Source organism: Thalassophryne amazonica, chromosome 14 (assembly GCF_902500255.1).
Source record: "Thalassophryne amazonica chromosome 14, fThaAma1.1, whole genome shotgun sequence".
Lineage (NCBI taxonomy): Eukaryota > Metazoa > Chordata > Actinopteri > Batrachoidiformes > Batrachoididae > Thalassophryne > Thalassophryne amazonica.
Window position 1 is genome coordinate 69,813,331 of NC_047116.1, and position 27,192 is coordinate 69,840,522.

The window sequence follows — 27,192 nt, forward strand, 5'->3', positions numbered from 1 at the left end:
TATAAATGCAGTCCATTTACCATTTTTGTTATTTTTCAAAGTTATAATAAGCTGCAGCTATATGTTTTAATTATTTCAAAGTGAGTTACCTCTTATTTTATTCTGATGTATTTATACAAAAAATATGGGGAAGTCTAATCAGCCTGCATTGTTCTGTTAAGTTTACGAGGTCTGTGATGAAAAAAGCGGGTCCTTTTTTATTTTTTCAAAAAATAAATGGATTTGATTCATATGTTTTTACATCAGACATGCTTGAACCCTCATGCGCATGCGTGAGTTTTTTCACGCGTGTCGGTGATGTCATTCGCCTGTGGGCAGGCCTTGAGTGAGGAGTGCTCCACCCCGCCCGTCAGAATCTCTTTGTCTGAATAGCCACTGCGGACGGCGCGCGTTGCTTATCAACATTTTCTGGACCTGTGAGGAATATCCGAGTGGACACTATTCGAGAAATTAAGCTGGTTTTCGGTGAAAAGTTTAACGGCTGATGAGAGATTATGGGGTGTTTCTGTCGCTGTAAGGACTTCCCACAGAGCAGGACGTCGTGCAGCGCTTCCAGGCGCCGTCGTCGGCCTGTTTAGACCTGAAAACATCCTAATTTAAGGCTTAATTCACCCAGGACGTCATGAGAGAACAGAGAAGATTCAGAAGAGGCCGGCATGAGGACTTTATGCGGACATTCCACTGTTTAAGGACATTTTTTAATGAAAGACGTGTGTGCAAATTCGCCGAGTCGTTTCCGTGACGACTCGGCGAATCTGTGTGCGCCGCGACAGGAGAAACACCTCCGTGTTGAAAACCATTTGTAAAATTCAGGCGGCTTTTGATGGCTTTCAACAAGTGAGTAACTGAGAAATTGTTTACCAGCTTGGGCATGTTCCAGCTTGCCGTTAAGGTTTCCAACGGAGGTGTTTTTCCTGTCGCGACCCCCGCGGTCTCTAAGCCGGGGTTTAAGTACATCGCTGATCATCAGGAGCAGATGAGTCACAGGTGTGATACAGATTCCTGGGCTCTGCTGCACGCCAGAGGAGGAGAAACAAAGTCCGCTTCTTAACCCCTCTCAAAGCCATTAAAATATATCAATTGTGAGTCACTTTTGTGTGGATTAAAGTCACTAACTGGGACTCTTGTCTTGTTGCAGTCAAGAAACGAGAATTGTCCTCCGTTGGCACAGCTCCAAACGCTGTGCAGCTCTCTGCCAAGAGAGTACGATCGGAATTAATAACTTCAAAAGGAATTGCCGCTTTAAATAAAACGACACCTCTTTCCAAACGCTGTAATACAAACAATAAACTACAATCGACTAATACATTTTTTTGCTCCCAAAATGAGATGTCCTGCATTCTTTATGAATTACATTCTGACGTACAGCGCAGCCAGTTGCAAGAGCTCAGCTTGACGTATGGAAAGACAGTCATGTCAGTAATGTCTGAAAGGAAATGCTTTTGACAAAAACTACAGATTTTCTTTATTTCTAGTTATGTCTAGAGATCAAGGATCCAACATGTAGAGTTTATTACACTCAACAAAAATGTAAACGCAACACTTTTGGTTTTGCTCACATTTTGTATGAGATGAACTCAAAGATCTAAAACTTTTTCCACATACACAATATCACCATTTCCCTCAAATATTGTTCACAAACCAGTCTAAATCTGTGATAGTGAGCACTTCTCCTTTGCTGAGATAATCATCCCACCTCACAGGTGTGCCATATCAAGATGCTGATTAGACACCATGATTAGTGCACAGGTGTGCCTTAGACTGTCCACAATAAAAGGCCACTCTGAAAGGTGCAGTTTTGTTTTATTGGGGGGGGGGGGGGGGGGATACCAGTCAGTATCTGGTGTGACCACCATTTGCCTCATGCAAATTTGGTAAGATTGTAATTCACGTCGGCAGTAATGACACCCGGTTACGCCAATCGGAGGTCACTAAAATTAACATTAAATCGGTGTGTAACTTTGCAAAAACAATGTCGGACTCTGTAGTTTTCTCTGGACCCCTCCCCAATCGGACCGGGAGTGACATGTTTAGCCGCATGTTCTCCTTGAATTGCTGGCTGTCTGAGTGGTGTCCAAAAAATGAGGTGGGCTTCATAGATAATTGGCAAAGCTTCTGGGGAAAACTGGTCTTGTTAGGAGAGACGGCATCCATCCTACTTTGGATGGAGCAGCTCTCATTTCTAGAAATCTGGCCAATTTTCTTAAATCCTCCAAACCGTGACTATCCAGGGTTGGGACCAGGAAGCAGAGTTGTAGTCTTACACACCTCTCTGCAGCTTCTCTCCCCCTGCCATCCCCTCATTACCCCATCCCCGTAGAGACGGTGCCTGCTCCCAGACTACCAATAACCAGCAAAAATCTATTTAAGCATAAAAATTCAAAAAGAAAAAATAATATAGCACCTTCAACTGCACCACAGACTAAAACAGTTAAATGTGGTCTATTAAACATTAGGTCTCTCTCTTCTAAGTCCCTGTTGGTAAATGATATAATAATTGATCAACATATTGATTATTCTGCCTAACAGAAACCTGGTTACAGCAGGATGAATATGTTAGTTTAAAGAGTCAACACCCCCGAGTCACACACTGTCAGAATGCTCGTAGCACGGGCCGGGGTGGAGGATTAGCAGCAATCTTCCATTCCAGCTTATTAATTAATCCAAAACCCAGACAGAGCTTTAATTCATTTGAAAGCTTGTCTCTTAGTCTTGTCCATCCAAATTGGAAGTCCCAAAAAACAGTTTTGTTATTATCTATCGTCCACCTGGTCGTTACTGTGAGTTTCTCTGTGAATTTTCAGACCTTTTGTCTGACTTAGTGCTTAGCTCAGATAAGATAATTATAGTGGGCGATTTTAACATCCACACAGATGCTGAGAATGACAGCCTCAACACTGCATTAATCTATTATTAGACTCTATTGGCTTTGCTCAAAAAGTAAATGAGTCCACCCACCACTAAATCATATCTTAGATCTTGTTCTGACTTATGGTATGGAAATAGAAGACTTAACAGTTCCCTGAAAACTCCCTTCTGTCTGATCATTTCTTAATAACATTTACATTTACTCTGATGGACTACACAGCAGTGGGGAATAAGTTTCATTACACTAGAAGTCTTTCAGAAAGCGCTGTAACTAGGTTTAAGGATATGATTCCTTCTTTATGTTCTCTAATGCCATATACCAACACAGTGCAGAGTAGCTACCTAAACTCTGTAAGGGAGATAGAGTATCTCGTCAATAGTTTTACATCCTCATTGAAGACAACTTTGGATGCTGTAGCTCCTCTGAAAAAGAGAGCTTTAAATCAGAAGTGTCTGACTCCGTGTATAACTCACAAACTCGTAGCTTAAAGCAGATAACCCGTAAGTTGGAGAGGAAATGGCGTCTCACTAATTTAGAAGATCTTCACTTAGCCTGGAAAAAGAGTCTGTTGCTCTATAAAAAAGCCCTCCGTAAGCTAGGACATCTTTCTACTCATCACTAATTGAAGAAAATAAGAACAACCCCAGGTTCTTTTCAGCACTGTAGCCAGGCTGACAAAGAGTCAGAGCTCTATTGAGCTGAGTATTCCATTAACTTTAACTAGTAATGACTTCATGACTTTCTTTGCTAACAAAATTTTAACTATTAGAGAATAAAATTACTCATAACCATCCCAAAGACGTATCGTTATCTTTGGCTGCTTTCAGTGATGCCGGTATTTGGTTAGACTCTTTCTCTCCGATTGTTCTGTCTGAGTTATTCTCATTAGTTACTTCATCCAAACCATCAACATGTTTATTAGACCCCATTCCTACCAGGCTGCTCAAGGAAGCCTACCATTATTTAATGCTTCGATCTTAAATATGATCAATCTATCTTTGTTAGTTGGCTATGTACCACAGGCTTTTAAGGTGGCAGTAATTAAACCATTACTTAAAAAGCCATCACTTGACCCAGCTATCTTAGCTAATTATAGGCCAATCTCCAACCTTCCTTTTCTCTCAAAAATTCTTGAAAGGGTAGTTGTAAAACAGCTAACTGATCATCTGCAGAGGAATGGTCTATTTGAGAGTTTCAGTCAGGTTTTAGAATTCATCATAGTACAGAAACAGCATTAGTGAAGGTTACAAATGATCTTCTTATGGCCTCGGACAGTGGACTCATCTCTGTGCTTGTTCTGTTAGACCTCAGTGCTGCTTTTGATACTGTTGACCATAAAATTTTATTACAGAGATTAGAGCATGCCATAGGTATTAAAGGCACTGCGCTGCGGTGGTTTGAATCATATTTGTCTAATAGATTACAATTTGTTCATGTAAATGGGGAATCTTCTTCACAGACTAAAGTTAATTATGGAGTTCCACAAGGTTCTGTGCTAGGACCAATTTTATTCACTTTATACATGCTTCCCTTAGGCAGTATTATTAGACGGTATTGCTTAAATTTTCATTGTTACGCAGATGATACCCAGCTTTATCTATCCATGAAGCCAGAGGACACACACCAATTAGCTAAACTGCAGGATTGTCTTACAGACATAAAGACATGGATGACCTCTAATTTCCTGCTTTTAAACTCAGATAAAACTGAAGTTATTGTACTTGGCCCCACAAATCTTAGAAACATGGTGTCTAACCAGATCCTTACTCTGGATGGCATTACCCTGACCTCTAGTAATACTGTGAGAAATCTTGGAGTCATTTTTGATCAGGATATGTCATTCAAAGCGCATATTAAACAAATATGTAGGACTGCTTTTTTGCATTTACGCAATATCTCTAAAATCAGAAAGGTCTTGTCTCAGAGTGATGCTGAAAAACTAATTCATGCATTTATTTCCTCTAGGCTGGACTATTGTAATTCATTATTATCAGGTTGTCCTAAAAGTTCCCTAAAAAGCCTTCAGTTAATTCAAAATGCTGCAGCTAGAGTACTGACGGGGACTAGAAGGAGAGAGCATATCTCACCCATATTGGCCTCTCTCATTGGCTTCCTGTTAATTCTAGAATAGAATTTAAAATTCTTCTTCTTACTTATAAGGTTTTGAATAATCAGGTCCCATCTTATCTTAGGGACCTCGTAGTACCATATCACCCCAATAGAGCGCTTCGCTCTCAGACAGCAGGCTTACTTGTAGTTCCTAGGGTTTGTAAGAGTAGAATGGGAGGCAGAGCCTTCAGCTTTCAGGCTCCTCTCCTGTGGAACCAGCTCCCAATTCAGATCAGGGAGACAGACACCCTCTCTACTTTTAAGATTAGGCTTAAAACTTTCCTTTTTGCTAAAGCTTATAGTTAGGGCTGGATCAGGTGACCCTGAACCATCCCTTAGTTATGCTGCTATAGACGTAGACTGCTGGGGGGTTCCCATGATGCACTGTTTCTTTCTCTTTTTGCTCTGTATGCACCACTCTGCATTTAATCATTAGTGATCGATCTCTGCTCCCCTCCACAGCATGTCTTTTTCCTGGTTCTCTCCCTCAGCCCCAACCAGTCCCAGCAGAAGACTGCCCCTCCCTGAGCCTGGTTCTGCTGGAGGTTTCTTCCTGTTAAAAGGGAGTTTTTCCTTCCCACTGTAGCCAAGTGCTTGCTCACAGGGGGTCGTTTTGACCGTTGGGGTTTTACATAATTATTGTATGGCCTTGCCTTACAATATAAAGCGCCTTGGGGCAACTGTTTGTTGTGATTTGGCGCTATATAAAAAAATTGATTGATTGATTGATGCAGTGCAACACATCTCCTTCGCATAGAGTTGATCAGGTTGTCAATTGTTGCCTGTGGAATGTTGGTCCACTCCTCTTCAGTGGCTGTGCGATGCTGCTGGATATTGGCAGGAACTGGTACACGCTGTCATATACACCGGTCCAGAGCATCCCAAACATGCTCAATGGGTGACATGTCCGGTGAGTATGCCGGCCATGCAAGAACTGGGACATTTTCAGCTTCCAAGAACTGTGTACAGATCCTTGCAACATGGGGCTGTGCATTATCCTGCTGCAACATGAGGTGATGTTCTTGGATGTATGGCACAACAATGGGCCTCAGGATCTTGTCACGGTATCTCTGTGCATTCAAAATGCCATCAATAAAATGCACCTGTGTTCTTCGTCCATAACAGACACCTGCCCATACCATAACCCCACCGCCACCATGGGCCACTCGATCCACAACATTGACTTCAGAAAACTGCTCACCCACACGATGCCACACACGCTATCTGCCATCTGCCTGAACAGTGTGAACCGGAATTCATCCGTGAAGAGAACACCTCTCCACATGCCAAACGCCAGCGAATGTGAGCATTTGCCCACTCAAGTTGGTTACGATGACGAACTGGAGTCAGGTCAAGACCCCGATGAGGACGACGAGCATGCAGATGAGCTTCCCTGAGACGGTTTCTGACAGTTTGTGCAGAAATTCTTTTGGTTATGCAAACCGATTGTTTCAGCAGCTGTCCGAGTGGCTGGTCTCAGACGATCTTGGAGCTGAACATGCTGGATGTGGAGGTCCTGGGCTGGTGTGGTTACACGTGGTCTGCGGTTGTGAGGCTGGTTGGATGTACTGCCAAATTCTCTGAAACGCCTTTGGAGACGGCTTATGGTAGAGAAATGAACATTCAATACATGAGTAACAGCTCTGGTTGACATTCCTGCTGTCAGCATGCCAATTGCACGCTCCCTCAAATCTTGCGACATCTGTGGCATTGTGCTGTGTGATAAAACTGCACCTTTCAGAGTGGCCTTTTATTGTGGACAGTCTAAGGCACACCTGTGCACTAATCATGGTGTCTAATCAGCATCTTGATATGGCACACCTGTGAGGTGGGATGGATTATCTCAGCAAAGAAGTGCTCACTATCACAGATTAGACTGGTTTGTGAACAATATTTGATGGAAAAGGTGATATTGTGTATGTGGAAAAAGTTTTAGATCTTTGAGTTCATCTCATACAAAATGGGAGCAAAACCAAAAGTGTTGCGTTATATTTTTGTTGAGTGTATGTCCAGAGTTTAAGGATCCAGTGACCATCCATGCCGGGGCCAGCTTTTACCTCACTGCAAACCAGCTGTTCAACTGCAGGTGTCCAGCAAACAGTTCTGTTAGCTGGACAACAACCAAACTGCGCCAGTAACGTGCTAGCTTTACTCCACCTTCCTCCTCTGGTGTTTCGAGCGTTGATCCTCCCTGAAATAGTGGTTCAAAAATCCCATTTTAAAAAGGTTTCGGCGTACGAAACTGTTCCAAACTCTGAATCAAGCAAAGTTAGTCTGGGATCCCAAATCCAAACCTAAGGCACTCCTGTGCGGATACCTAACATCAGAAGTCTCTGTAACAAACGGGAACAACTGGAACACATCTTGCTGGAGTCAAACCTTGACTGTTTAGCTGTATCTGAGTCATGGTTTAAAAAAGTCATCTCCTGAAGCCCTTGTATCTATGCCAGGATACAATGTCTTTAGGAGAGACTGGTGATGGGTAAAGGAGGAGGGGTATTACTTTATGTAAAGAATAATCTTACATGCAAGGAGATTACTTGGTCTGACACATTCAATTTTGAATGTCTCAGTATTGAAATCACTCTTTCTATAGAAATGTCCTTCTCTTTGATTTGCCTCTATCGTCCACCTTCTGCTAAGGTGGACTTCTATGACCAGTAAAACTCTTGCTAAACTCACACAACTCTAATAAAGAGATAATTGTAGACTTCAACATAATTTGGGATGACAAACAAAATAGGAAGAACCTCAAACAAATTATGGGTACTCACAATCTAACACAACTTATTGAAAAACCTACTAGAGTGTCTTACACTTCAAAAACTAGAACTGATCTTTATTTACTAACAAAACAGATAGAATAAACAAAATTTATAATATGTTAACTGGTCTCTCAGACCATAACCTGATCATGTTCTCCAGGAAACTCAGCAAAAATCGCTCTCTGTACTTTTCTAATAATGTCTCCTCTCACCATGATTACATCCCAAAAACATGCAACAGCATTTTGAGGATGAAATTAAAAAGACAGATTGGCAAGAAATCCTCTCCTCAAGAAATCTAGAGGATAACTGTAGGATGTTTCTTAATAGAATTTCTGAGATAAAATCTGCCTTTAGTAGAAGGGGGCAAAAGAGAGCAAAAAACACGTCATCTCCCATGGTTAGACTCCAATTGTAGGACTTTGATTAAAAAAGAGACTTATTACTTAAACAAAGTCTCAAGTCTGGGCTGCCTGTCGACAGACAGAGATTTACTCATACTCGCAACAAGGTAATACAAATGTTAAGAAGAGCTAAGGCTAGTTTTTTGTTTTTTATAAATACCATTGAAGGGGCCAAAGGGAATGGCAGAAGAGTTTGGCAACTATTGAACAAATTGCTAGGGAAAGATAACAAGCAGGGGCACACTGTACATGAACTGAAAAATAATGATATTCTAGTTAAGGACCCCACAGTATTGGCCCAAATGTTTAATGAATACTTCCTAAACAGTGCGAAAGATATATAACAAAGCTTTTTGCCCCCTCCAATGTTATGCCAAGATCCATTTTAAATGATCATCCTGTTTTTAGCTTAGAGCAGATTACTGAACCAGAGGTAAAGAACATCATTTCTGCTTTGAAATGTTCAAAGGCCAAGGATATATCTGATTTAGACACCGACTTCCTAAAAACATATTCTAATGCACTGATAAAACCAATCACTATTCTTGTTAATCAGTCAATTATCTCAAAGGAAGTACCATCATCCTGGAAATTAGCCACGGTAATGCCCATCTTGATATCTGGGGATAAGACATCGATGGTTAATTACAGGCCAATCAGCATTCTTCCTATGATTTCTAAAATAATTGAAAAATGGGTCTCCAAATTACTGATTGAACATTTGAATAGAGGACCTAATCTACTTCATCCAATGCAATTTGGCTTCAGTCCCTATCACTCCACTGAGTCAGCAATTTGCGTGTTTTTAGAAAAGGTTAAGTTGGACAATATGTTGGACAATAACTTGTATGTGGGTGCTGTGTTTCTTGATCTTACAAAGGCATTTGACACAGTAGACCACTAAATACTTCTGAAAAAACTTACATATTTCAACTTTTCATCTGAATCAATACAATGGTTTGAATCTTATTTAACAAAAAGAGTACAATGTGTCACCATAAATGGTTCTAAATCCCCGTTTCTTAACAACCCAGTCGATGTCCCACAAGGATCAAGCCTTGGACCTTTGCTGTTCTCGTTGTACATAAATGATTTACCAACTGTGTGCAAAGATTTCAATGCACAAATGTACGCGGATGATGTGGTCATTTTTACTTACGGAAATAATGTGAAAGACATCGCCTCAAAACTCACGGATGTGTTACACAATATACAACACTGGTTAAATGACACTTGCCTGCAGTTGAATACAAAAAAAAACAGTATGTATGATGTTTAGCAAACGTCCCACTGACATTAGAAGGTCCAATGTGTTTTTTTTGACGGGGAGGAGTTGGAGCTGGTATCCCAATTTAAATATCTTGGAGTTACCCTGGACTTAAACTTGTCCTTCAAAAAACATATTAAAAAATTCAAAAATACAGTAAATTTTAATTTACTAAATTTTAAACATATATGGCCCTCTCTGACAACTAATGCATCCAAAATGTATCTCTTTTGCATGGTTTTCTCACATATTGACTACTGTTTCACTAACTGGACATTTACAGCCACCTCGGTATTAAAATCCATAGAGCAGCTGTATAATAGACAATCTAATTCTTATCACTGTAAGGTTCTGGAAAAGCATACGAGGTCTGTGAGAAAAGTATTGTACCTTTTTATTTTTTTCAAAAACTATATGGATTTGATTCATGTTTTTACGTCAGCCAAGATTGAACCTTTGTGCGCATGCGTGAGTTTTTCCACGCCTGTCTGTTGCGTCATTCGCCTGTGAGCACGCCTTGTGGGAGGAGTGGTCCAGCCCCCTCGTCAGAGTTTCATTATCAGGAAATGGCGGAATGATTTGGGCTTTTTTTCCATCAGAATTTTTTCAGAAACTGTTAGAGACAAGCAGCTGGAAACCATTCGAAAAATTTATCTGGCTTTCGAAAATTTTACGGGCTTCACAGAGAATAAGGACTGTTACTACAACTTTAAGGATGCCCCACAATGGCGCATGGCGTGCCGCGCTCCGAGCCACCATTGAGAGGCAGAAAACACCACATCATTTCTAAACGGATGGTTGTGTGGAGCTGGGACCGTCGTGAGCAATTTCTCTGGTTATCACAAGAGCAGGAAAGCAGCCATTTTCCGGCAGATTTCACTTTTAACAAGAGATGTTTGTCATGGAAAGCCACGCGGAGGCTTCGCGCGTCATGACCGATTCGCTGTTCGAGCAAGACAAAGGAACACCTCCGTTTCAGAGTGCCAGGGGACAAGTTGGGACATGTCCAGCTCTCCACAATTTCTCTTATACTCACTGGGCTGGTAAGCATTAAAAGCCGAGATAGGCATCACTCAATCAATTTTTTTTTATATAGCGCCAAATCACAACAAACAGTTGCCCCAAGGCGCTTTATATTGTAAGGCAAGGCCATACAATAATTATGTAAAACCCCAACGGTCAAAACGACCCCCTGTGAGCAAGCACTTGGCTACAGTGGGAAGGAAAAACTCCCTTTTAACAGGAAGAAACCTCCAGCAGAACCAGGCTCAGGGAGGGGCAGTCTTCTGCTGGGACTGGTTGGGGCTGAGGGAGAGAACCAGGAAAAAGACATGCTGTGGAGGGGAGCAGAGATCGATCACTAATGATTAAATGCAGAGTGGTGCATACAGAGCAAAAAGAGAAAGAAAAACAGTGCATCATGGGAACCCCCCAGCAGTCTACGTCTATAGCAGCATAACTAAGGGATGGTTCAGGGTCACCTGATCCAGCCCTAACTATAAGCTTTAGCAAAAAGGAAAGTTTTAAGCCTAATCTTAAAAGTAGAGAGGGTGTCTGTCTCCCTGATCTGAATTGGGAGCTGGTTCCACAGGAGAGGAGCCTGAAAGCTGAAGGCTCTGCCTCCCATTCTACTCTTACAAACCCTAGGAACTACAAGTAAGCCTGCAGTCTGAGAGCGAAGCGCTCTATTGGGGTGTTATGGTACTACGAGGTCCTAAGATAAGATGGGACCTGATTATTCAAAACCTTATAAGTAAGAAGAAGAATTTTAAATTCTATTCTAGAATTAACAGGAAGCCAATGAAGAGAGGCCAATATGGGTGAGATATGCTCTCTCCTTCTAGTCCCCGTTAGTACTCTAGCTGCAGCATTTTGAATTAACTGAAGGCTTTTTAGGGAACTTTTAGGACAACCTGATAATAATGAATTACAATAGTCCAGCCTAGAGGAAATACATGCATGAATTAGTTTTTCAGCATCACTCTGAGACAAGACCTTTCTAATTTTAGAGATATTGCGTAAATGCAAAAAAGCAGTCCTACATATTTGTTTAATATGCGCTTTGAATGACATATCCTGATCAAAAATGACTCCAAGATTTCTCACAGTATTACTAGAGGTCAGGGTAATGCCATTCAGAGTAAGGATCTGGTTAGACACCATGTTTCTAAGATTTGTGGGGCCAAGTACAATAACTTCAGTTTTATCTGAGTTTAAAAGCAGGAAATTAGAGGTCATCCATGTCTTTATGTCTGTAAGACAATCCTGCAGTTTAGCTAATTGGTGTGTGTCCTCTGGCTTCATGGATAGATAAAGCTGGGTATCATCTGCGTAACAATGAAAATTTAAGCAATACCGTCTAATAATACTGCCTAAGGGAAGCATGTATAAAGTGAATAAAATTGGTCCTAGCACAGAACCTTGTGGAACTCCATAATTAACTTTAGTCTGTGAAGAATATTCCCCATTTACATGAACAAATTGTAATCTATTAGACAAATATGATTCAAACCACCGCAGCGCAGTGCCTTTAATACCTATGGCATGCTCTAATCTCTGTAATAAAATTTTATGGTCAACAGTATCAAAAGCAGCACTGAGGTCTAACAGAACAAGCACAGAGATGAGTCCACTGTCCGAGGCCATAAGAAGATCATTTGTAACCTTCACTAATGCTGTTTCTGTACTATGATGAATTCTAAAACCTGACTGAAACTCTTCAAATAGACCATTCCTCTGCAGATGATCAGTTAGCTGTTTTACAACTACCCTTTCAAGAATTTTTGAGAGAAAAGGAAGGTTGGAGATTGGCCTATAATTAGCTAAGATAGCTGGGTCAAGTGATGGCTTTTTAAGTAATGGTTTAATTACTGCCACCTTAAAAGCCTGTGGTACATAGCCAACTAACAAAGATAGATTGATCATATTTAACATCGAAGCATTAAATAATGGTAGGGCTTCCTTGAGCAGCCTGGTAGGAATGGGGTCTAATAAACATGTTGATGGTTTGGATGAAGTAACTAATGAAAATAACTCAGACAGAACAATCGGAGAGAAAGAGTCTAACCAAATACCGGCATCACTGAAAGCAGCCAAAGATAACGATACGTCTTTGGGATGGTTATGAGTAATTTTTTCTCTAATAGTTAAAATTTTGTTAGCAAAGAAAGTCATGAAGTCATTACTAGTTAAAGTTAATGGAATACTCAGCTCAATAGAGCTCTGACTCTTTGTCAGCCTGGCTACAGTGCTGAAAATAAACCTGGGGTTGTTCTTATTTTCTTCAATTAGTGATGAGTAGAAAGATGTCCTAGCTTTACGGAGGGCTTTTTTATAGAGCAACAGACTCTTTTTCCAGGCTAAGTGAAGATCTTCTATATTAGTGAGACGCCATTTCCTCTCCAACTTACGGGTTATCTGCTTTAAGCTACGAGTTTGTGAGTTATACCACGGAGTCAGGCACTTCTGATTTAAAGCTCTCTTTTTCAGAGGAGCTACAGCATCCAAAGTTGTCTTCAATGAGGATGTAAAACTATTGACGAGATACTCTATCTCACTTACAGAGTTTAGGTAGCTACTCTGCCCTGTGTTGGTATATGGCATTAGAGAACATAAAGAAGGAATCATATCCTTAAACCTAGTTACAGCGCTTTCTGAAAGACTTCTAGTGTAATGAAACTTATTCCCCACTGCTGGGTAGTCCATCAGAGTAAATGTAAATGTTATTAAGAAAGGATCAGACAGAAGGGAGTTTTCAGGGAATACTGTTACGTCCTCTATTTCCATACCATAAGTCAAAACAAGATCTAAGATATGATTAAAGTGGTGGGTGGACTCATTTACATTTTGAGCAAAGCCAATAGAGTCTAATAACAGAATAAATGCAGTGTTGAGGCTGTCATTCTCAGCATCAGTGTGGATGTTAAAATCGCCCACTATAATTATCTTATCTGAGCTAAGCACTAAGTCAGACAAAAGGTCTGAAAATTCACAGAGAAACTCACAGTAACGACCAGGTGGACGATAGATAATAACAAATAAAACTGGTTTTTGGGACTTCCAATTTGGATGGACAAGACTAAGAGTCAAGCTTTCAAATGAATTAAAGCTCTGTCTGGGTTTTTGATTAATTAATAAGCTGGAATGGAAGATTTTTATGCTTAAATAGATTTTTGCTGGTTATTGGTGGTGTGGGAGCAGACACCGTCTCTACGGGGATGGGGTAATGAGGGGATGGCAGGGGGAGAGGAGCTGCAGAGAGGTGTGTAAGACTACAACTCTGCTTCCTGGTCCCAACCCTGGATAGTCACGGTTTGGAGGATTTAAGAAAATTGGCCAGATTTCTAGAAATGAGAGCTGCTCCATCCAAAGTGGGATGGATGCCGTCTCTCCTAACAAGACCAGGTTTTCCCCAGAAGCTTTGCCAATTATCTATGAAGCCCACCTCATTTTTTTGGACACCACTCAGACAGCCAGCAATTCAAGGAGAACATGCGGCTAAACATGTCACTCCCGGTCCGATTGGGGAGGGGCCCAGAGAAAACTACAGAGTCCGACATTGTTTTTGCAAAGTTACACACCGATTTAATGTTAATTTTAGTGACCTCCGATTGGCGTAACCGGGTGTCATTACTGCCGACGTGAATTACAATCTTACCAAATTTACGCTTAGCCTTAGCCAGCAGTTTCAAATTTCCTTCAGTGTCGCCTGCTCTGGCCCCCGGAAGACAATTGACTATGGTTGCTGGTGTCGCTAACTTCACATTTCGCAAAACAGAGTCGCCAATAACCAGAGTTTGTTCCTCGGCGGGTGTGTCCTCGAGTGGGGAAAAACGGTTAGAAATGTGAACGGGTTGGCGGTGTACACGGGGCTTCTGTTTAGAACTACGCTTCCTCCTCACAGTCACCCAGTCGGCCTGCTTTCCCGGCTGCTCGGGATCTGCCAGAGGGGAACTAACGGCGGCTAAGCTACCTTGGTCTGCACCGACTACAGGGGCCTGGCTAGCTGTAGAATTTTCCACGGTGCGGAGCCGAGTCTCCAATTCGCCCAACCTGGCCTCCAAAGCTATGAATAAGCTACACTTATTACAAGTACCGTTACTGCTAAAGGAGGCCGTGGAATAACTAAACATTTCACACCCAGAGCAGAAAAGTGCGTGAGAGACAGGAGAAGCCACCATGCTAAATCGGCTAAGAGCTAGTAGCTGCGCTAAGCTAGCGGATTCCTAAAAACACGCAAAGTGAATAATGTGTAAATAATTTATAGGTGATTCAGCAGAAGGAGTGCTTTAGTTAAGGCACGTGAAATGATGTGGTGTTTTCTGCCTTTCGATGGCGGCTCGGAGCGCGGCGCGCCGTGCGCCATTGTGGGGCATCCTTAAAGCTGTAGTAACACTCCTTATTCTCTGTGAAGCCCGTAAACTTTTCACCGAAAGCCAGATAAATTTTTCGAATGGTTTCCAGCTGCTTGTCTCTAACAGTTTCTGAAAAAATTCTGATGGGGAAAAAAAAAGCCCAAATCAATCAATCAATCAATCAATTTTTTTATATAGCGCCAAATCACAACAAACAGTTGCCCCAAGGCGCTTTATATTATAAGGCAAGGCCATACAATAATTATGTAAAACCCCAACGTTCAAAACGACCCCCTGTGAGCAAGCACTTGGCTACAGTGGGAAGGAAAAACTCCCTTTTAACAGGAAGAAACCTCCAGCAGAACCAGGCTCAGGGAGGGGCAGTCCTCTGCTGGGACTGGTTGGGGCTGAGGGAGAGAACCAGGAAAAAGACATGCTGTGGAGGGGAGCAGAGATCGATCACTAATGATTAAATGCAGAGTGGTGCATACAGAGCAAAAAGAGAAAGAAACAGTGCATCATGGGAACCCCCCAGCAGTCTACGTCTATAGCAGCATAACTAAGGGATGGTTCAGGGTCACCTGATCCAGCCCTAACTATAAGCTTTAGCAAAAAGGAAAGTTTTAAGCCTAATCTTAAAAGTAGAGAGGGTGTCTGTCTCCCTGATCTGAATTGGGAGCTGGTTCCACAGGAGAGGAGCCTGAAAGCTGAAGGCTCTGCCTCCCATTCTACTCTATTCTAAATCAATCCGCCATTTCCTCGCAATGAAACAACGACGAGAGGGGTGAACCAGTGCTCACTCAAAGCCTGCCCACAGGCAAATGACGCAACCGACAGGCATGGAAAAACTCACGCATGCACACGAAGGTTCAAGCTGGCTAACGTAAAAACATATGAGGGTGATTCTTTGACTATGGCACTTATTATGTCCTTTGATCATGTTGTATGAAAAACAGAAAAAAGGGGAAATTTCACACTTTTATAGTTATCTTTACAATGAAAGTGTGTTAAGAAATTTGTTCTAGTAGTCTATGATGACTTTTTCACCTTTTTTCAGCATCATTATATGCAAATATTGCCGTTTTGTGCTTGTCCCACACCCAGACTTTTGATCTTCAATGATAAAAATGAATGGTAAAGAAACGTTTTTTCTAATGTTTTAAAATATCTCTGAATAAAATATCACTAAAATAATCAAAGCATAATTGGGGTATTCATTGTCATACAACTGCTGTGATTTTTTTTAAACAAAATGTAGTTGTCCCACACTATTGCCGTAATTTCCACCACAACACTGTAATGTCCCTTTAAACAGTTTGTATGAAAGATTGTTTGGGTAGTTTCTATGGAGATAAACAGTGACATCAGAGCACATGTATATAGCGCCAAATCACAACAAACAGTTGCCCCAAGGCGCTTTATATTGTAAGGCAATGGTGTGGTGGAAATTACATTTACAAGGCCAATAGTGCCTGTAGTTAAAGAATCACCCATGAATCAAATCCATACAGTTTTTGAAAAAAATAAAAAGGTACGATACTTTTCTCACAGACCTCGTACGTTTCTAGACTTTGAAAATCTGAAGGTATTCAAATATGTCTGCTTCATATATAAATGTTTACATGGACCAGCACCAACTCCTGTTAAGAATTCATCCACAAAAAAAAAACACATGGTATGGTACTAGCTGGGGTACCCGGCACTGCCCGGGTTAACCTGTTTTAGACATAAGCCAAATGCCAGTCATTTTAATCAAAACAATTGCCCAACATTTGTTTTTGTAATGCTGATGTCTTATAAATATAATGGTTAATGGGCTAAAGTTTGTCCAGCAGAACTCCCCAAACTAAGTGGAAATACTTGGTTAAAAGACAAACACATTTGAAGTCCTTTATGCAGACTTTGTTTTGTAATCAAATTTATAACTAAATTATACACAAAAGGTAGGTAACAGTAAATGTAAATATCAATGAATCAAAATTGAGGTGGTGGTGTATTTCATTGTTTTTACATTGCAATTTTACAAACATAAAACAAATGTATTCAGACAAGAAGGCAAACTGGATTGTACAGGACAGTCAGGTGCTTAACAGTTGAGAACATAAAGTAGCTGAAGAAAGGGATTAAATAAATAGAGATGGCCAACACATATACAGGGCTGGAACTTTGAATCTGCCTGGTCATACCCACAGCCGGCTATTTTGGGGGTGATTTTCAGTTCACCTTTAAAAAAAAATGGTACCAGTTTGTTCCCCATGTCATGAGGATTCAGAATATACAGTGAGGGAAAAAAAGTGTTTGAACACCCTGCGATTTTGCAAGTTCTCCCTCTGTGAGCGATAATCGGGGCAGCTACAAAATGTAAGTCTCGGTAAAATATTCAGAATAATTGATCAAAACCTTTAACTTTATATTGTGATGTTTGATATTCTCAATTCCCAGCAGAATATTGAGTTCATAATTCCTGTGAACGATGCGCGGGCCGCACAGCAAAAGACCGGAAATGAAGAACCCAAACTCCTCTCGCGCATGCGCGGCACAACCTCAGCCCCCAAGATCAGGAGTTGGCATTCCATCTCTGTAATTCTATGATTATTATACAGAAAACAAATGCACACAAACGTGCTGACATGCGAACAGCTTAACACTAACTTTAACATTGAAAACGCCATAGACATGCTAATGCGTTAGCATCAGTCCCGTTTTTAAGTTATAAAATTCATCTATCAACTGTTTCAGAGGACCATAACAGGTCAGTTTAGCATTAAAAGGTCAATATTACTCACAGACATATCCTCTTTAGGGTTTTAGTGGGGGGAAATTAAGATAAAGCAAAATAAAACAAAGAACCAATGAAGCAGCAGATCGAAGCACTGCTTCATTGGTTCAAGGTGCAAAGCAAAGCTGCGCTGTAGAAACGGTTGATTACAGACCCTGCAGTGGGTCTGTAATCAATGTAGAGAAATGATCATTTTCCCAACAAACACCCCCCCCCCCCCCCCCCCCAAAAACAATGGCCACTCTGAAGGACCGATAAGGGAATCGTTAAGCAAAAAGGCTATTGATGTCAGTGGACTGAATCATTTCTTAACGATACCCGAAAATAACTGGTTCCCGATACCCATCCCTATTCCGGTCACGAGAGAATGTACAGTCTACTGGACGGTATCTGTGAGGACGGAAGGAGATCTATGGTGCAATCGTGTGGCCTGGGAGGAGGAAGGGAAGGTGCACGGCCTTTGCTGAATACCTCAGCTAGATCGTGGTACTCAGGAGGAACAGAGGATAAATCGAGAGGTGAGTGACCGGCTTTAATGGCAGTCACGCTGGGAGGAACTGAGGAACGGAGGCACCTGCGGTGGCAAGCTTCACTCCACTGGGTAACGGCCCTGGATGGCCAGTCAATCCGGGGGTTGTGCTTAATGACCCAGGGGTGCCAAGAACCAAAGGAGACGAGGAGGGAATAACAAAAAACTGGATCACTGCCCAATGATTACCCGAAACAACTAAGGTGACTGACTGATGGGGTTCTGTCCAAGGCGAAAATGGAGAGAGGGATAGGATGAGGGGTGACAGGAATCTGAGCTTTGGCAACAGTTTTCTGGTCCAGAATGTTGCCCTCCGCTCCAGTCTCAATGAGTACTGAAAACGAGAGTGACAAATCTTTAAATAGGATCGTCGCTGGGATTTCAGTGAACTCCAATGATCCACCTGTTAATTTGGCTCGACTCACCCGTAGCTAGGACCTGACAGGTGAGTACAGTCTGTTAGGCCGAACGGGGCAGTAGATGCGGACCTTTCCCTTAGTACCGCAGTAAATGCACGCTCCGGCAGCCAGTCTCCACTGACCTTCTTTAGGGGATAATCTGGCCCTGTCAAGCTGCATAGGCCCATCAGCAGGGGGAGCTGGTGAGCCAGAGAGGGGAATCCTAGTGGAGCTTGGGAGGGACGGACTTGATAGTTGTCGGGGAGGAGCCTGGGTGGAGACAACCCAATCAGTTCCACGGCTTTTCTCACGATGGTGCTGCCGAAACCGGCTGTCTAAATGAATGACCAGAGTGATTAATTGATCTAAATCCTCCAGTTTGTCCCTGGCCGCTAAGCCATCCATAAGCAGATTGTTTGAGGGTTTAAGGGCTTATAAGATGTTTCGCAGTGCCACGGCATTCCACCCAACCTCCACAGCCAGAATGCGGAAGTCGATAGAATATTCTGTGGCGCTCTGATGCTCCTGCTTCAGAGAGAGCAACTGCTGAGCGGTGGAGTGAGCTTTCATGGGATGATCAAAAACCAGACAGAGTTTGCAGGAGAACTCAGAAAAGGAGTTTAACAGAGGAGACTCGTTGCTCCAGAGAGCCATGGCCCATGCCTGCGCGTCACCTCAGAGCACATAAGCTACGTGACTACCGTTGGAGGAGTACAGCGAGGGTCTTTGGGGAAAAAACAACAGAACACTGCATCAAAAAAGCTGTGCATGTTTCAACACAAATAGCATATGGTTCAGGATGACAAATCAATGGCTCAGGGGTCTCCGCTACCAATGCAGAGGTAGTAACAACTGCATGGGAGGAGGCAGGGCTGAAGCTGAGAAGGCTGCAAGCTTCATGAGTTGATCAGCAAGCTGTGTAGTGCGACAGTGTAAGAGAGTAACCTGAGCTGCCACCTGTGCAAACCGAGTGTCTAAGTGATTAACCTGGGCTGAGAGGGTTCACACCTGGTCCCCGATAGAAACTGTGGACTGCTGAAGGTCTCCCAGGATCTGACAGTGAAGGCTGAGGGCTTGGTGGACTTGGTCTGCTCCTCCATATTGTTTGCCAGAATCTTCTGTTAGGGTTAGAGGTCCGGACAGGACCAGACTGGTCAGGTGATGGACCCAAACGCTGGGAGCAATGATAACGGGAGTGAACAAAAGGAGATTTATTTACAATAAATGTGCAACAGAAAGATTTATACTGAAGCTGGTAAGGGAGCCTGGATAGTGAAGACAGAGCCCGCTCCAGGCGGTTGAAGCTGGGAGCTGCAATGCACATGGAACCAGGTTTGGCAAGAAAAGACTGGTTGGAATCCAGGACAGGAACCAGGTGGAGACAGGTGGCCGCAAACAGAGGCGAGGATGGAGGAACGTTCTGAGGAGACAAGGAGACAGTGGTGAGTGAATGCACTTGTACACTGGAGGTTTTAACAACATAATGTTCAGAGTTCAGCAGGTAGGCTCAGTTCAGGAATGTTCACAATTTAGGAATGTTCACAGTTCAGGAATGTTCAGAGGTCAGCAATGCAATTAAGCAGCAGCGCGTCTTATGACGCACTTCAATTTAGCTGGAACTCAGCTTTAGGAATGACTTGGAAGTTCTTGTTAGTTCTGTAAACAGTTCATACCATTCTTGGAATAAACAGATGAAGTTCACAGACAGGAGCTGGATAATAATGAAATCTCAGTAACAGAGAAAAACAGGAACTTAGCTGACAGAGCGACATGCTCTGGAGGCAGGCACAGCTTAGCATTCCTAAAGCCTTTCCCTTTCTGTTTTCCTGGGTAATCATTTATTTTTTCACATCTTTAGAAGTTTTGGATCTTTCCTGGTGTCAGGAGCTCAGCCAAAATCAGGCCCAAGTCTTGACATTTTGTTGAAATGGCAATGGGATGTGGCTTTCTGTTTTTTGTTTTCCCCAACTTGTAAAATTTAACCATTTTATGGTTTGTTTGTTTGTTTGTTTGTTTGTTTAAGGTTGGTGGACTGGGTCCCTATGTGATTTTCTTTTTTTTTTTTATCCCTCTTTCTCTGATATTCAGCCAATGCATTTCAGCTGGAGCTTGAACATGCAGCCTAGCAGTCAGTTTTTTTATTATTATTATTTTATTTGAGTTACTGTGTTTGTGAAGCGTTGTGTGTTGCCCAAAAAAGCAAAAATTAAAAAGCGAAACACTCAGTGCGAGTCTAAGCAAAACACAGAAGGAAGAATGGACTTCTTCCAGAGACAGTTTGTCAGTGTGGCCAGGGATGGAGCTGTGATGGCAGTGCTGAACCGCTCACACCGGGCAGAGAGAGGCAGCCACTGGCCACCACATCAAGTCACTCTCCAAACTGTGTTTTTTTGAAAAAACAAACACTGCTTTGCTTTAAATGCGCAGTAAGCTATTTCAGATGATCAGTGTGGACTGTTTTTCTCTTAAAAGGCTTTATTTCACTCTGTGTGTCACGTTGGAAAGCTGTAGCTATTGTGCTAATTTGATTAGCGCTTACACAGCTTATGCTGCTCTAGTCTTCTTCTGTTTGTTTTTCTGGGCACATTACAGCCCCACACACAGGGCTGGCATATGTACTACAATGTTAAATGAAGCTTTGATGTACAGAATTTGCCTCGAACATTTTTTTGTAATCGTATTTGAGTTACTCGACTAATTGTTTCAGCCCTAGTATTATTGCAAATGCCTGAAAAATTGTTAATGTAACTATATTAATGATTTGAGTGATCTGAGTGGTCTACTGGGAATGGTGCTGGTTGTGGAGTCTGACAGCAGCAGGAAGGAAGGACCTGGGGTATTGCAAAAAAAAAAATGGCTGATGCCACAACAGAGTCAAAGATGGTCCTCAGAAAATGCTGCCATATTTTCGGAGTTTCGGAGATTTTTCTGCACAGTTATAGATTTTTTTTTTTTTTTTTTTTTTTTTTTTTTTTTTTTTTTTTTTTACTGGCAGTTTTATTATTAGATTTCTTTGTTAGTGCTTTGATTCATGGGAAAGTTCTATATAAATAGTCATTATAATTACTCTTATGAATAACAAATTTGTGAATTTTCAGTATGTAAGTCCCATCGGAGTATAAACTAGTGGAACAAAAATGCAACTTAAACTCCAGAAAATAAGTCATTAAATTAGATGGCTTGTATACGTTTTCATGAGTTGGAATGTTCATGAATTTTGACATCTTGTTCAAGTAGTAATAACAATAAACTTATGAAGCATTCTAAATTGGGGGTGAAGCAACAAAGTGCTGCACATTTTTCCAGAAGAACATGAAACAAAAATCCCCATATCTCAAACTAAAAACAATTAAAACCACAAAAGAATTATGTACATCAAGAAAATATAACGAAAAGAAGATTTAAAAACTCAGCAGTGGGTCACCTTCTGAGTCTTGTCTACTTGAGGTTTCTTCCTCAATATCAGCAGAGGGAGTTTTTCCTTACAACTGTTACCTGTGTGCTTGCTCAAAGGGTAACTAAGGTTAGACCTTACTTGTGTGAAGCACCTTGAGGCAGTTTGGCCACCTCGAGGTGGTTTGGCCCTGTATTATTGTAATAATTGAATATTAATTGAACTGAAAACTAATTTAATGCCATTGAAAATAAAAGTTTTACAAATCATCTTAAAGTTGCCTTTCGAATGTCAGCAGGCAGCCTGTTCCACAAGGTACAAGCATGGCAAGAAAAGGCTCTGAAGCCAGCTGACTTCTTTTTAACATTTGATACACAGCAAGTCTGCGTCCAAGGACATGAGGAGGCACATAAGGCTGACCAAGTTCAGCAAGGTAGTTGAGTTCATGATCATTTAGAGCCTTATATGTCAGCAACAAAACCTTGAAATTGCTGTTTGAGTCACATGGAGCCAGTGGAGGGAAGCGAGAACGTTTGTGATCAAACTTCTTGGTTTTCTTCAGAAATTGAGCGGTAGTATTCAGTGCCATCTGTAGATATCTCATACCATTTTGTAGCAATCCAGAAAATAATACATAGAGAGGCTGAATTAAAATGTGTGAAATGTAAAACAAATCCTCCTGATGTACATTTCCACTTTTAGTCTAGGCAACCATTACTAAGGAGGGCACATTTCAAAATGCCTCCAGATGTGAAAATGATTAATACTCCCTGAAATATTATTGTGCCAAGTTTCATGCTTTTGTCACTAACTGAGCAATAGGACTGGACTATTTTTCACTTCCAACCGTGCAATAACTTACTGTCATCAGGCCAAACTCGCCACTCTTTATTTTAATGTGTTGTTCGAACGTTGGTTAATTTAATTGTTTCTTTACAGACATGAGGCCGTTGTTGGGGATGAAAGAAGAAATTCTCCCTGAACACCAGGAATGGAATCTGAGTGTTGACCAGGAGGACATTAAAGAAGTGAAGCTGTGGATAAGTCAGCAGGGAGCGCAGCTTCAGCAGCTGGAGGAGGCAGATCTCACCAAGTTTGGTTTCACTGCCGTCCCTGTGAAGAGTGAAAATGATGATGAAAAACCAGAGTCATCACAGATTCATCAAAGCCGAAGTGATGAGAGCACAGAGGCTGAGCCCGTAGCCAGCAGCTCATCTGTACACAGAACACTGACAGCAGAAGCTGATGGAGAGGATGATGGAGGACCACAACCAGCCAGCAACTCGGGTCCAAACAGTCATTTACAACCAGATACCAGTGGCAGGAGTTCAGACAGTTCTGGAACTGAGACTGATGACAGTTATGACTGGAAACAGACCAGAGAACTTCAGTCACGTTTTAACTGTCAAAAAAATACCAATATTGTTAGTTCAGGCAACACTGATGAGAAACAATTTCAAGGCTCTAAATACGGAAAAGCATCTAGTCACATGAACAACTCAGAGCAACAAAAGGGGAGGCAAGCAAAAAGAAAACCATTTAGCCGTTCAAATTGGGATAAAACACATACACAGAAAGGCACTATGAAAATACACATGAAAACTCATACAGCACAAAAACCATTTGTCTGTTCTGAATGTGGTCAAAGATTTGGACTAAAGGGCAACCTGAAAAAACATATGATAATTCATTCAGGACACAAACCATTTGGCTGTTCTGAATGTGGTAAAAGATTTGGACAAAAGAGCACTCTGAAAACACATGTGATAATTCATACAGGACACAAACCATTTGGCTGTTCTGAGTGTGGTCAAAGATTTGGACGAAAGGGCAACCTGAAAACACACATGAGAATTCATTCAGGACACAAATCATTTGGTTGTTCTGAGTGTGGTCGAAGATTTGGACAAAAGGGCAACCTGAAAACACACATGAGAATTCATTCAGGAGACAAACCATTTGGCTGTTCTGAGTGTGGTAAAAGATTTGGTCAAAAGAGCAACCTGAAAACACACATGAGAATTCATTCAGGACAAAAACCATTTGGTTGTTCTGAGTGTGGTCAAAGATTTGGACAAAAGGGCAACCTGAAAAAACACATGAGAATTCATTCAGGAGTTCCTACTGGACACAAGCCTCGAGTGTCCTCGGTCCCACTGTGAAGGGGTTTACCAGGAGAGATCTTGGTATGAGGATGTTTCAAAAGAAACAAACCCCAGCTAAAACCTCCACAAAGCGCCTAGGCACCAGGGCGTATGAAGAAAGTGGTGCAACTTCTCCCAGTGCTGCGGGGAGACATCTCCTCTGTAGCAGCACGCAGCTGTGTCATCCACCAGATCAGCGGTGTCATCCACCAGATAGTTCTGATCCTGGACCCCAGCAACAACACTGTCAAAGGGCTAAAAGAATTCAGTGAAACTGCATCATTGTAAATTGGTCCATTGGGGAGAAGAAAAAGAGATCTCACTGCTTCGCCTACTCAAACTTGAGAAGTGGGGCAGGAGATCAAAGGCAGTATTTGAGGAGAGGAAGGGTCACCATCTTGAGGAGAGCCCTCGGATACAAAGCCAGTAATGGTAAGGGTGCAGCTTTAGACCCCGGGTCTGGGGCCCACTGCACTCTTGTAGAAGGAAATTCAAGGCAAATGAAAAAAAAAGACAAAAATAGACAAAGGTTTTACAAATCGAAAGTAACACCAAAGAACAAGATCACAGCTATAAACCAGTTTGCAATACCAGTGGTGACCTGTGGGTTTGGCACAGTAGACTGGCCACAGGGTGAGCTGAATAAGTTAGATACTAAAACCAGGAAAAGGTTACATACAGAAATTAGTGCATGGAATATATCTCCTTCACAGATAAGGCTGTCTGGGTCTTACTGAGCATCAATAATAAGTATTGGACAGTACTTAGAGTTCTGAAGCAGAGATCATGAAAAAAGTAGCACACCGAGACCTTTTCCCAGTAACCTCCATTATAAAATTGGCAGCAAACCTTGGCAGAGCCCTTGTAGAAGAGGAAGAAAGCAACAATCTTACACCTGTACCAAAACCAGCAAGACAGACCAGTGGAAAATACAGCAAAAGAGAAGAAAAAACTTTGAGTGGACATATGGAAACATTACAAAAGGGCTGGATGATTCCAAGAAGAACTGGAAAAGGATAAAGAAGGATCAGCAAGAGAAAACAGCCAAAATTATTGATGTAACAGCCCCCAATAGGAATGGGTAGTGGGAACCGGTTCTTTTCGGGTATCGTTAAGAAATGATTCGATCCACCAACATCAATAGCCTTTCTGCTTAACAATTCCCTTATTGGTCCCTCAGAGTGGCCGTTGTTTGGGGGGCTGTTTTTCAGGATTACAGACTCACAATTACAGACCCTGCAGCAGTTCTGTAATCCATCGTTTCTGCAGCGTGGCTTTCCTTGAACCAATGAAGCAGTGCTTTGATCTACTGCTTCATTGGTCTTTGTTTTATTTTACTTTATGTTAAGTTTTTTCCCGCTAAAACCTTAAAGAGCATATGTCTGTAAGTAATATTTACCTTTTTTATGTTAAACCAACCTGTTATGGTCTTCTGAAACAGTTGATAGGTGTATTTTATAACTTAAAACCGGGACCGATGCTAACGCGTTAGCCTCTCTATGGTGTTTTCAGTGTTAAAGTTAGCATTAAGGTGTTTGCATCTCAGCGCTGTTTGCATGCATTTGTTGTCTATATAATAAACGGCTCAGCGTTTGTTGTCGTAAAAGAGTCAAAAGTTTTACAAATTGTAATATTTTTAATTTATTTTTATTTATATATTAATAACAACAATAATAGCAATAATAACTACTAATGCTACAATACAATTTTAGAGAAAGAGACAAAGAACCTGATAAAACACACAACAAAAAATATAAAACCAACTAACAATGAACATAAGTAAATATAGAAATAAATGTTTCCTGTGAACATCTAGTGACTCTTACACCTCCACTTCATTCCTGTTTTATTTAAGTTTAATGACACCTCTTTTCAAACGTAATACAAACAAACTGCAGTCGATCAAAATGTTTTTTTCCTCCCAAAATGAGACGTCCTGCGCTGACGTGCAGCAGCTAGAGCAGCTCAGAGGTATGGAGAGACATTCATGCCAAAATGTCTGAAAGGAAATGCTTTTGACAAAAACTACAGATTTTATTTATGAGAGATCAAGGATCCAGTGACCAATTTAAAATGTTGACATACAAAACCTGTAAAGTCTACTTTTAGTACACAGAAAATTCACAAAATTCACAATTATCAATACCCATCCCTAGTCCCCAATATCTATGAACTGAATAGGGCCGAAAAGGAGAAAATCGCAAAATACCAAAACCTTAAAATGACCTATGAACAACATGGTCATTGAAAGAAATAGATGTAATACGGGTGGTGGTGGGGGCAAGAGGACTTATGAAATAAAACCTGAAGAAATACCTCGAGGCAATCTCTAGTCACCCAAGTGCCTATGAGATGCAGATATCAGCAATTAAGGGAACAGTTACCATCTTGAAGAGAGCCCTCCGATACAATGCCAGCAATGTTTAGGGTGCAACTATAGAGCCCGTGTCTGGGGCCCATTGCATTCCACTAAAAAGAAATCCAAAAGAAATATAAAAAACAGTAACTTAAGTGAATGAATACAGTAGCATCAATGAATGAGTGCAGTAACTTCAAGGTACCTGGCGTTAATAAAATTCAAAATTTGGTTGAAAATGTTGACAGCATTACACACCATTATGCTGTGGTTTTCACAAACATACTGAACGGATAAGACGATACACCAGACTGGCTTACGACTGGGAACACAAGCCTACTACAAGACCAAGGAGAAACAGCTTCCCAACAAGTACAGACCCATCTGCAGCCTAACAACAACATACAAATGGCTAACAGGAATCATAGCGGATGCCATTTATGAACATCTTGACACTGATGGCTACCTGGAAAATGAACAAAGTGTAGGTTACTTCTTAATGAAGCCACAGCTTGACACTCCAATTATTCCCTCATTGTCATCCGCAACAACGACCAAAGAATAACTCTTAATATTACAAAAACAAAGTTGTATCTATATGAGAAGCAATAATCCTGCAGACTGCCATTTCCAGCATTCCAGCCATCTCCTCCTCTGTGAAAAAGGCAATTTCAGGAGCTACTAATCGCCAGGACTACAGGCGACCTCTGTGTGACTCCTCCTCCGGAATAGACACATTTTCTTGCATATTCTTTTCAAAGTTCTGATACTAATGATAATGTGGTGCAGATGGGCCAAAAGGTGATCCTTATTTGTAACACCTA

At 41.5% G+C, this 27,192-nt stretch overlaps 1 long non-coding RNA gene across 1 annotated transcript; it reads right to left on the minus strand.

The window, feature by feature from the left end:
- Window positions 1-5,001: 5,001 nt before the first annotated feature.
- Window positions 5,002-25,360, minus strand: LOC117525216. Its single transcript, XR_004564992.1, has 3 exons — window positions 24,591-25,360; window positions 12,758-12,762; window positions 5,002-5,014 (listed from the first exon to the last, which is right to left on the minus strand). It is a non-coding gene; the product is annotated as an uncharacterized LOC117525216 (long non-coding RNA).
- Window positions 25,361-27,192: the final 1,832 nt, after the last annotated feature.